Source organism: Coregonus clupeaformis, chromosome 37 (genome assembly GCF_020615455.1).
Source record: "Coregonus clupeaformis isolate EN_2021a chromosome 37, ASM2061545v1, whole genome shotgun sequence".
Classification (NCBI taxonomy): domain Eukaryota; kingdom Metazoa; phylum Chordata; class Actinopteri; order Salmoniformes; family Salmonidae; genus Coregonus; species Coregonus clupeaformis.
The window spans coordinates 9,520,768-9,531,827 of NC_059228.1; the positions used below are offsets into that span (position 1 = coordinate 9,520,768).

The following is an 11,060-nucleotide window of genomic DNA, read 5'->3' on the forward strand; positions in this document are numbered from 1 at the left end:
TTATAGTTTTGATGTCTTCACTATTATTCTACAATGTAGATTTTTGTCCCTATCCATATAGGCCAATTCCCACGAGTGTAGTTTAGATCAAAGCTGAATCAATGTCTGCAAGATCACATATTGATAGTATTCTACATAACAGAACCAAATATAATAGCATAGTATAATGTTACTGTAAGACAAAAAACTCCACCTAATTTCTTATGAGATTTTAGGATGATTGTCACATGTTTTTCGCACGTGGACAAAACTCAACAGCGCGCTTTGATTGAAACAAAACACAGGTAGGATATTTCTACATTTTGTTAAAACCATCTGCTCTAAAACCGCTCACTGTACATAATTGAAAACAAAGTAAATGTAAAGAAACACATGCACAGAAAGCAGGGGCGGTGGCATAGTCAGGGCCTCCTGTGCATAAAATCTTACTCAGTATGGGTACATGTACAGAGTTTAATTTACCAATGATTGAAGCTTTAAGTTTTATTTACCATGACGAACACAAGCATGTATTAGGCTAAATTCGGAAAGTATTCAGACCCCTTGACTTTCTTGACCATTCTACCATAAAGGCCTGACTGGTGGAATCCTGCAGAGATGGCTGTCCGTCTGAAAGGTTCTCTCATCTCCACAGAAGAACTCTTGAGCTCTGTCAGAGTGACCATTGGGTTCTTGGTCACCTCCCTGACCAAGGCCCTTCTCCCTTCTTTGGCCGTGCGGCCAGCTCTAGGAAGAGTCTTGGTGGTTCCAAACCTCTTCCATTTAAGAATGATGGAGGCCACTGTGTTCTTGGGGACCTTCAATGCTGCAGAAATGTTTTGGTACCCGTCCCCCAGATCTGTGCCTCGACACAATCCTGTCTCGGAGCTCTACGGACAATTCCTTTGACCTCAAGGCTGGGTTTTTGCTCTGACATGCACTGTCAACTGTGGGACCTTATAGAGACAGGTGTGTGCCTTTCCAAATCATGTCCAATTAATTGAATTTACCACAGGTGGACTCCAATCAAGTTGTAGAAACATCTGAAGGATGATCAATGGAAACAGGATGCAGCTGAGCTCAATTTCGAGTCTCATAGCAAAGGGTCTGAATACTTATGTAAATAAGGTATTTCTGTTTTTTATTATTAATATACATTTGCTAAAGTTTCTAAAAACCTGTTTTTTCGCTTCGTCATTAAGGGGTATTGTGTGTAGATTGATAAGGATTTTTATTTATTTAATCAATTTTAGAATAAGGCTGTAACGTAACAAAATATGGAAAAGGTGAAGGGGTCTGAATACTTTCTGAATGCACTGTAAATGAGTATACCTCTAGTTACAAGGCAAGGCCTAAACTATAGCTACATATAGCGTGCATAGCTAAACTCAGCAAAAAAAGAAACGTCCTCTCACTGTCAACTGCGTTTATTTTCAGCAAACTTAACATGTGTAAATATTTGTATGAACTTAACAAGATTCAACAACTGAGACATAAACTGAACAAGTTCCACAGACATGTGACTAACATAAATTGAATAATGTGTCCCTGAACAAAGGGGGGGTCAGAATCAAAAGTAACAGTCAGTATCTGGTGTGGCCACCAGCTGCATTAAGTACTGCAGTGCATCTCCTCCTCATGGACTGCACCAGATTTGCCAGTTCTTGCGGTGAGATGTTACCCCACTCTTCCACCAAGGCACCTGCAAGTTCCCAGACATTTCTGTGGGGAATGGCCCTAGCCCTCACCCTCCGATCCAACAGGTCCCAGACTTGCTCAATGGGATTGAGATCCGGGCTCTTCGCTGGCCGTGGCAGAACACTGACATTCCTGTCTTGCAGGAAATCATGCACAGAACAAGGTGCATGATGGCTGGTGGCATTGTCATGCTGGAGGGTCATGTCAGGATGAGCCTGCAGGAAGTGTACCACATGAGGGAGGAGGATGTCTTCCCTGTAACGCACAGCATTGAGATTGCCTGCAATGACAACAAGCTCAGTCCGATGATGCTGTGACACACCGCCCCAGACCATGACGGACCCTCTACCTCCAAATCGATCCCGCTCCAGAGTACAGGCCTCGGTGTAACGCTCATTCCTTTGATGATAAACGCGAATCCGACCCTCACCCCTGGTGAGACAAAACCTCACCTTCACACCTTGTCAGTGAAGAGCACTTTTTACCAGTCCTGTCTGGTCCAGCAACGGTGGGTTTGTGCCCATAGGCAACGTTGTTGCCGGTGATGTCTGGTGAGGACCTGCCTTACAACAGGCCTACAAGCCCTCAGTCCAGCCTCTCTCAGCCTATTGCGGACAGTCTGAGCACTGATGGAGGGATTGTGCATTCCTGGTGTGACTCGGGCAGTTGTTGTTGCCATCCTGTACCTGTCCCGCAGCTGTGATGTTCGGATGTACCGATCCTGTGCAGGTGTTGTTAGACGTGGTCTGCCACTGCGAGGACGATCAGCTGTCCGTCCTGTCTCCCTGTAGCGCTGTCTTAAGTGTCTCACAGTACGGACATTGCAATTTATTGCTCTGGCCACATCTGCAGTCCTCATGCCTCCTTGCAGCATGCCTAAGGCACGTTCACGCAGATGAGCAGGGACCGTGGGCATCTTTCTTTTGGTGTTTTTCAGAGTCAGTAGAAAGGCCTCTTTAGTGTCCTAAGATTTCATAACTGTGACCTTAATTGCCTACCGTCTGTAAGCTGTTAGTGTCTTAACGACCGTTCCACAGGTGCATGTTCATTAATTGTTTATGGTTCATTGAATAAGCATGGGAAACAGTGTTCAAACCCTTTACAATGAAGATCTGTGAAGTTATTTTGATTTTTACGAATTATCTTTGAAAGACAGGGTCCTGAAAAAGGGACGTTTCTTTTTTTGCTGAGTTTATATAGTATATCCATGTAGTAAATAATACGCACAGACAAAATGATGTAGCCTATAAATGGCATATTAGGCTAATAATTCAATTCATTATTACAACAAATATAGTCTATGCATGCCAAACAGCTCAATTGCAAAGAGCTCAATCGATTTAGGCCTGCATTCCAGGTGAATTATCAACAAAATAAATAGCCTAGCATTTCGAATGAAAATGTCATACAGGCCTGCTTCTAACAACAAGAAACTCATGAAGCTCCCGCTCAGCGGTAACATTAGGTTAGCACTGTCTCTCTCTGGACAGCTCCCCCGACACAGTTAAATCAGTATGCCGCTTTCTTCACCTTCATTTGGTCAAATTTTTCTATCACTTTGTCCACATCAATATTCTCGGTAATGTCTCTTTCAATAAAAAGAAGAGCAAGGTGAGAGAGGTGCTCCTCTGTCATCGTCTAAAGCAGGCACGTTTTAACACTAGAAAAGCCTGGTCTCGAGGGACCCCCCTTCGAGGCAATGACGAGTCTTTTGGATGTCAACAGTCTAATAATTACATTTCATATATGCTATCGCAAAAATATTAATTTGGTTGTGTTTATGAAGGTAACATTAGAATGCGAAATAAAATATTTCAAAGAAAACAATAGCATTTTTGTTAGTGTACAGTCGTGGACAAAAGTTTTGAGAATGACATAAATATTAATTTTCACAAAGTCTGCTGCCTCAGTTTTGATGATGGCAATTTGCATATACTCCAGAATGTCATGAAGAGTGATCAGATTAATTGCAATTAATTGCAAAGTCGCTCTTTGCCATGAAAATGAACTTAATCCCCAAAAAACATTTCCACTGCATTTCAGCCCTGCCACAAAAGGACCAGCTGCCATCATGTCAGTGATTCTCTCGTTAACACAGGTGAGAGTGTTGACGAGGACAAGGCTGGAAATCATTGTTCTTCCTCTGTTAACCATGGTTACCTGCAAGGAAACACGTGCCGTCATCATTGCTTTGCACAAAAAGGGCTTCACAGGCAAGGATATTGCTGCTAGTAAGATTGCACCTAAATCAACAATTTTTCGGATCATCAAGAACTTCAAGGAGAGAGGTTCAATTGTTGTGAAGAAGGCATCAGGGTGCCCAAGAAAGTTGATTCAGCTGAAGGCATCAGGGTGCCCAAGAAAGTTGATTCAGCTGCAGGATCGGGGCACCACCAGTGCAGAGCTTGCTCAGGAATGGCAGCAGGCAGGTGTGAGTGCATCTGCACGCACAGTGAGGCGAAGACTTTTGGAGGATGGCCTGGTGTCAAGAAGGGCAGCAAAGAAGCCAATTCTCTCCAGGAAAAACATCAGGGACAGACTGATATTCTGCAAAAGGTACAGGGATTGGACTGCTGAGGACTGGGGTAAAGTCATTTTCTCTGATGAATCCCCTATTCGATTGTTTGGGGCATCCGGAAAAAAGCTTCTCCGGAGAAGACAAGGTGAGCGCTACCATCAGTCCTGTGTCATGCCAACAGTAAAGCATCCTGAGACCATTCATGTGTGGGGTTGCTTCTCAGCCAAGGGAGTGGGCTCACTCACAATTTTGCCTAAGAACACAGCCATGAATAAAGAATGGTACCAACACATCCTCCGAGAGCAACTTCTCCCAATCATCCAAGAACAGTTTGGTGACGACCAATGCCTTTTCCAGCATGATGGAGCACCTTGCCATAAGGCAAAAGTGATACCTAAGTGGATCGGGGCACAAAACATCGAAATTTTGGGTTCATGGCCAGGAAACTCCCCAGACCTTAATCCCATTAAGAACTTGTGGTCGATTCTCAAGAGGCGGGTGGACAAACAAAACCCACAAATTCTGACAAACTCCAAGCATTGATTATGCAAGAATGGGCTGCCATCAGTCAGGATGTGGCCCAGAAGTTAATTGACAGCATGCCAGGGCGGATTGCAGAGGTCTTGAAAAAGAAGGCTCAACACTGCAAATATTGACTCTTTGCATAAACCTAATGTAATTGTCAATAAAAGCCTTTGACACTTCTGGAATGCTTGTAATTATACTTCAGTATACCATAGTAACATCTGACAAAAATATCTCATAAAACTGAAGCAGCAAACTTTGTGAAGACCAATACTTGTGTCATTATCAAAACTTTTGACCACGACTGTATGTAGCCTAACTGTAGGCTATATGAACCAACGAAAAACCACTAAAATACCACAATTCAAGTGTTAAAAGTAATTAAATAAACAACATCACAAAGAGCCCACCCCAGATAGCCTGCCTGGCCTTACTCCTCCTGACTCTTTAATGTGTTTTTTTGTCTAATTTTCGTTAAATTTTTTGGTGGAAAAAATGTATGTGCAAAAGAGATGACATTATATATTCCACTCTTTCTGTTGTTCATATGAACCTTTGTGCTGTGTGGTTTAATCTAGTTACTGTTTCACTCTGGTAGTGTCCCACTGGGCACAAACTGGTTGAATCAACGTTGTTTCAAAGTAATTTGTTAACGTATTGTGAAGTGGAATCTACAGTGCATTCGAAAAGTATTCAGACCCCTTAACTTTTTCCACATTTTGTTACGTTACAGCCTTATTCTAAAATGGGAATCTATGTATAAAATACATTGGATTTGTGAAAAGTGTTCAAAATAAACTGTTGTTTTGTGGGTGAAATTTCAACCACAGGATCTTCATTGTAACCAATTTTCAACATAGACAAACCTTGAATAAAATATGTTGAATTTCTACCTTTGAAACAACATTAGATCTTCAACATTATATCCACTATCAGAAAAAATATATATACAGGCTGGGCAGCACCTCCTACTGGAGAATATACAGCTATCATTTTTTCTCATCATACACTGCCTGGATCAGAAACTTGAGGCGGTGTGGTTCTGCCTGCCAGAGGTCAGTCCACGTAACTTTCCTGTCCATTCGCCTGCTCCCACCTCATCCAGGCTTGTTGCTGACTCATCCCAACTGCTTTGCTGGATCTGTCCTCTTCCACAGCTGCTCTCACCTCCTCCTGAACCAGCCTGTGTCTCTCCTTCCCCTTGGCAGTGTCGTACCGGAGGGTTGAGAAGGTTCCCAGACGAACTCTTCTCCCTGGTCACTGCTCACACCAGGACACTGTGGCGCAGCCGAGACTCAGCCTGCAGCATGGACTCCTCTGCTATCCATTTCCTCCCGGTCTTGACCACTATCCCCGCTTGGGCCACTTTTGGGTCGCTTGACTCCCTGTACTGCAAAACCTCTCTTGCCCGAGTCACTTTGAACTCCTCTTCCAGGGACTTCAGCGGCAGCCTCAGCTTGTTGCTACTCCCATAGAGGGCGATTCTTTACTGGCTTTTCCGAGATGGTTGGGATCAGTGTTCCTGCAATGTTGAAGCAGAATCTGTCCACGACATTGCCCTTCTTCAACACCAGTGACCTCGATTTTATTGTCTTGCCCATTCGATCAGCTTCTCCAGCGCTTGCAGAATTCACCTGCTTCCTAGCACTGACTCTGTGGTGACTGTCAGGTCGTCCATGAAAGCCCTGATTGGTGGTTGTCGCACCGCATATTTGGTTCGGGGGCACCGGCACTCAGCTTCAGCAGACTTCACAATCATGTTCATTGCCAGGGCAAACAGGATCACGGAGATGGTGCAGCCTGTGATGATTCGCACCTCCAGTCTGTGTTACTCGGTTGTTACTGACCCTGATGAGACTCTCATGCTGAACTGGTAGTAGTAGTCCAGAATGAGGTCTGCCACTGTAAGTAAGCATTTCACGGTAAGGTCTACGCTTGTTGTATTCGGCGCATGTGACACATTTGATTTGACTTTGCCTGGGACATTATGTTTTTATTATGTTTATTATATATTTTCTGCCTATCCATCCCCCCCACCTCTTAGGACAAAAATAAACTTTGGCTTTACAGCTTTTGTTGTTGTTACATGTACATTCTACACACATTTTACATACACGGCACTTCTTTCTTTATTTTCTTCACAGTAGTTACGTAGCAAGAGTATTGTTACTTGACATAGAGCACATCCGGATAGACAGTACCCAAACACATACGGTATACATTATATATCGTGTTTTTAGTCATAACTATTTGTCACGCTCGTCGAACAGAGATGAGGACCAAGGCGCAGCGTTGCAGGCAAACATACTCTTTATTAGAGACACGATCAAAAAACACCAAAACAAAAACGTGACAGTTCACGGTCTAACACAACAGACTAGAAACAAGATCCCACAAACTCTGTGGGGAAACAGGCTGCTAAAGTATGGTTCTCAATCAGAGACAACAAGCAACAGCTGAATCACGTTGCCTCTGATTGAGAACCACACTGGCCAACATAGACAAACAATACTAGAATGTGAAACCTAGAACCAAAACACATAGACTTTACACACCCTGGCTCAACATATTAGAGTCCCCAGAGCCAGGGCGTGACAGTACCCCCCCCTAAAGGCACGGACTCCGACCGCGCCCACCAAATACCACAGGGAGGGACCGGGTGGGCACTCCGCTTAGGTGGCGGATCCGGCTCGGGCCTGATCCCCGCTCCCTCTCCAACCCCCCAAAGTACCCCTGGTCCGGTCTGGCCCCGCTGGCCGGAGCTGGACTGCACACTGGTGGAGCGGATTGCTCTAGCTCCGGGCGTGAAGCATCTGACCGGTGCCGACCGCCACCGGTGGAACAGGCACGGGCCGTGCCAGACTGACGACGCACACCACTGGCTTGGTGTGGGGAGCAGGAGCGGGCCGAGCCGGGCTGACGAAACGCACCACTGACTTGGTGCGGGGAGCAGGAGCGGGCCGGACCGGGTTGACGAGCGCACCACTGACTTGGTGCGGGGAGCAGGAACGGGCCGGGCTGGACGAGCGCACCACTGACTTGGTGTGGGGAGCAGGAGCGGGCCGAGCCGGTTGGCGCAAACGCACCACTGACTTGGTGCGGGGAGCAGGAGCGGGCCGGACCGGGCTGACGGGCGCACCACTGACTTGGTGCGGGGAGCAGGAACGGACCGTGCCGGGCTGACGGCGCACCACTGACTTGGTGCGGGGAGCAGGAACGGGCCGAGCTGGGCTGACGAAACGCACCACTGACTTGGTGCGGGGAGCAGGAATGGGCCGGACCGGGCTGACGAAGCGCACCACTGACTTGGTGCGGGGAGCAGGAACGGGCCGTGCCGGGCTGACGAAGCGCACCACTGACTTGGTGCGGGGAGCAGGAACAGGCCGGGCCGAGCTGGCGACGCGCACCGTAGACTTGGTGCGAGTGGCAGGAACAGGCCGGACCGTACTGGGAACACACACCACTGGCCCTACGTGGGGATCAGGAACAGGCCGGACCGGACTGGCAACACACGCCAGTACCTCTCGCCGTGCCTCTACATCCTCCTTCCCCCTGGTGACCAGTGACTCCCGTAACCTGGCGGCCTCCTGCTGCCCCGTCGTCCACGGCGTTAGCCCCCCCTAAAAAATTTATGGGCTTCACTCCTACCCGTGGACCAGGTCTCCATGCTTCTCGCCAGCCTTTCGCCCTTCTGCCTCCACGTCAAGCCCCTCTCTTCCTCACATGGCTTGACCCAGTCGAGGAGGCGAAGGAGATCCGCTAGAGATCTCTCAGGCGATGGCTCCTGGACTTGCTGCTTGCTCCAGTCTTGGTGGAATCTTCTGTCACGCTCGTCGAACAGAGATGAGGACCAAGGCGCAGCGTTGCAGGCAAACATACTCTTTATTAGAGACACGATCAAAAAACACCAAAACGAAAACGTGACAGTTCACGGTCTAACACAACAGACTAGAAACAAGATCCCACAAACTCTGTGGGGAAACAGGCTGCTAAAGTATGGTTCTCAATCAGAGACAACAAGCAACAGCTGAATCACGTTGCCTCTGATTGAGAACCACACTGGCCAACATAGACAAACAATACTAGAATGTGAAACCTAGAACCAAAACACATAGACTTTACACACCCTGGCTCAACATATTAGAGTCCCCAGAGCCAGGGCGTGACACTATTATAGAACATGAGCTTTTAAACATGAGCTTTTAAACCCACCCTTCAGCTCCTCTCAGTCCATCCCACCTATCTCCATAAACCACCCTCTTATTATTTCCATGTGCCATATATTTTTCAAATGTGCTGTGATATTTCACATAAATTCTGAACCTTTCCAATCGCATAGTATCTACAGATTGTAAGTTAAAGATACATGTTTTTACTAAAGTATTATTATATTGTTGATTGACTATGGCTTTCCAAATCTTCCAACAGTGCTATTTGTAGGGTTACTTTTAGGAAAATGTTGTGATTTTTCAGCCATTCCTGAACCTGTGACCAGAAACAAGCTACATAGAGGCAATACCACAATAATTGATCTAATGATTCTGTCTCTTCGCAACAAAATCTGCAGAGCTGAGATGGTTGTATGCCCCATATAACACTCTGTTGGTTGCATTTTGTATAATAGTTTAAATTGAGTTTTCCAAAGTTTTGAATAATCTTGGGACATGGTGTTGGTCAATGTAGACTGCACCAGCTTGTGGGCCATCAATCCGTAGGCGTTAGCCAGGTCAATCCAGAGCAATGCCAGGTCTCTCTTGCGCTTCGCTGATGAGCTGGGACAACACTCCTGTGTGCTCCAGACACCCAGGTACTTTTAGGATGCCTTGTTTTTGCACTGAAGTGTCAATATAGCTGTTGTTGGAGAGGAATTCTGCCAGCCGCCTAGCTACAATGCTGAAGAAAATCTTCCCTTTGACACAGTAAGCAGATGATCCTGAATTGGTCGATTCTCTTGGAATCTTGTTCCTTTGCGATCCAAACTCCTTCTCCGAAGCTCCATTGCTGAGCAACCTTTCCTCTCCTCCAGATGACCTTCATGATCTTCCAGAGCCGCTTGAGTAACAGAGGGCAGTGCTAGTGTCGAAATCTGTGAATGGTGCTGGTGGGTCTATCAAGCACTCACTGACCCAACTCCTGCTCCCTGCCGGGGTCGCTGTATGTGCTCTGGATGTGCTGGTTGATATCCTCCTTGGAGCACACCAAGTGCCGCCGCTGCGCTTCTGCCTCAGCAGCTGTTTTGTGAAGCTGAAGGGGTTGGCTATGAAGGCTGTTCCTGGCTCTTTCTTTCTGGCGTCTTCTGTGCCATTCAGCCATACGAAGTCAAGAGCTTCTTTCTTAGGATGCTCCGTAGCTCTGCCAAGAGTGGTCTTTGCTTCTCACTGGCCTCCTTGGGCCTGGCTCCTCCAAGGTCTCACCAGGTTCGCTACCTGAGCGTTGTGTCCATGCCTCTCCATACAAATATTTCATCTGGGACTGATTAACCTTTAGGCCTCGGCTGTTCTTGCAGACCTTTCAGCAAACACATGCTATGCTCGTAGTCGGTTGTCATGTTCTCAGAACGTTCAGAGAATGTTAAGAAACAACATTCTTCTGTGGGAATTTTAGTACGTCAGCATAACATTTTCTGCAGGTTTCCTCATGGTTCTATTTAAAGCCATGTTCTCAGAACATAAAGAAAACGTTCCATAAGAAATGTGTAATGTTTAAAGAACAAAACATCAACAAAACTCTCTCTATCCTCTATCCTTAATTAGTTAATTTTAAATTATAATATTTGTTACTGTCACGATCGTCAGGGTAAGGAGTAGACCAATGCGCAGCGTGATGAATGAACATGTTACTTTATTATATTAAAGCACGAACAAAAACAATAAACGACTCGTGAAGTCCACGGTGACAATGACCGAACACGGAACAAGAACCCACAAACACAAAGGGAAAACAGACAGTTTAAATATGGCTCCCAATCAGAGACAACCAAACAACAGCTGACACTCGTTGCCTCTGATTGGGAGCCACTCAGGCCAACATAGAAATAGCACAACTAGAACTCCCGACATAGAAACACAACACATAGAATGAACACACCCTGGCTCAACATATAGAGTCCCAGAGCCAGGGTGTGACAGTTACAAAGATAAGCATTATATTGTTACATTATAGGAGTAACTCTGGTAGGCCTAAAACATTCTTCCACACCTCAAGTTCAACTGTCAGAGTCATTTGGAGTGCCTTCATACCATAAGCCTGCAGTATAATAGGCTAATAGCCACACCACACCAAACCTTCACAAAAGTTTCTAAACTTTACTAGGGTAATACCAAAAGTAATTCAAGCTATT

At 46.0% G+C, this 11,060-nt stretch overlaps 1 pseudogene; it reads right to left on the minus strand.

Annotated features, from left to right (window-relative positions):
* Window positions 1–5,709: 5,709 nt before the first annotated feature.
* LOC121553287 lies at window positions 5,710–10,268 on the minus strand (annotated as a pseudogene).
* Window positions 10,269–11,060: the final 792 nt, after the last annotated feature.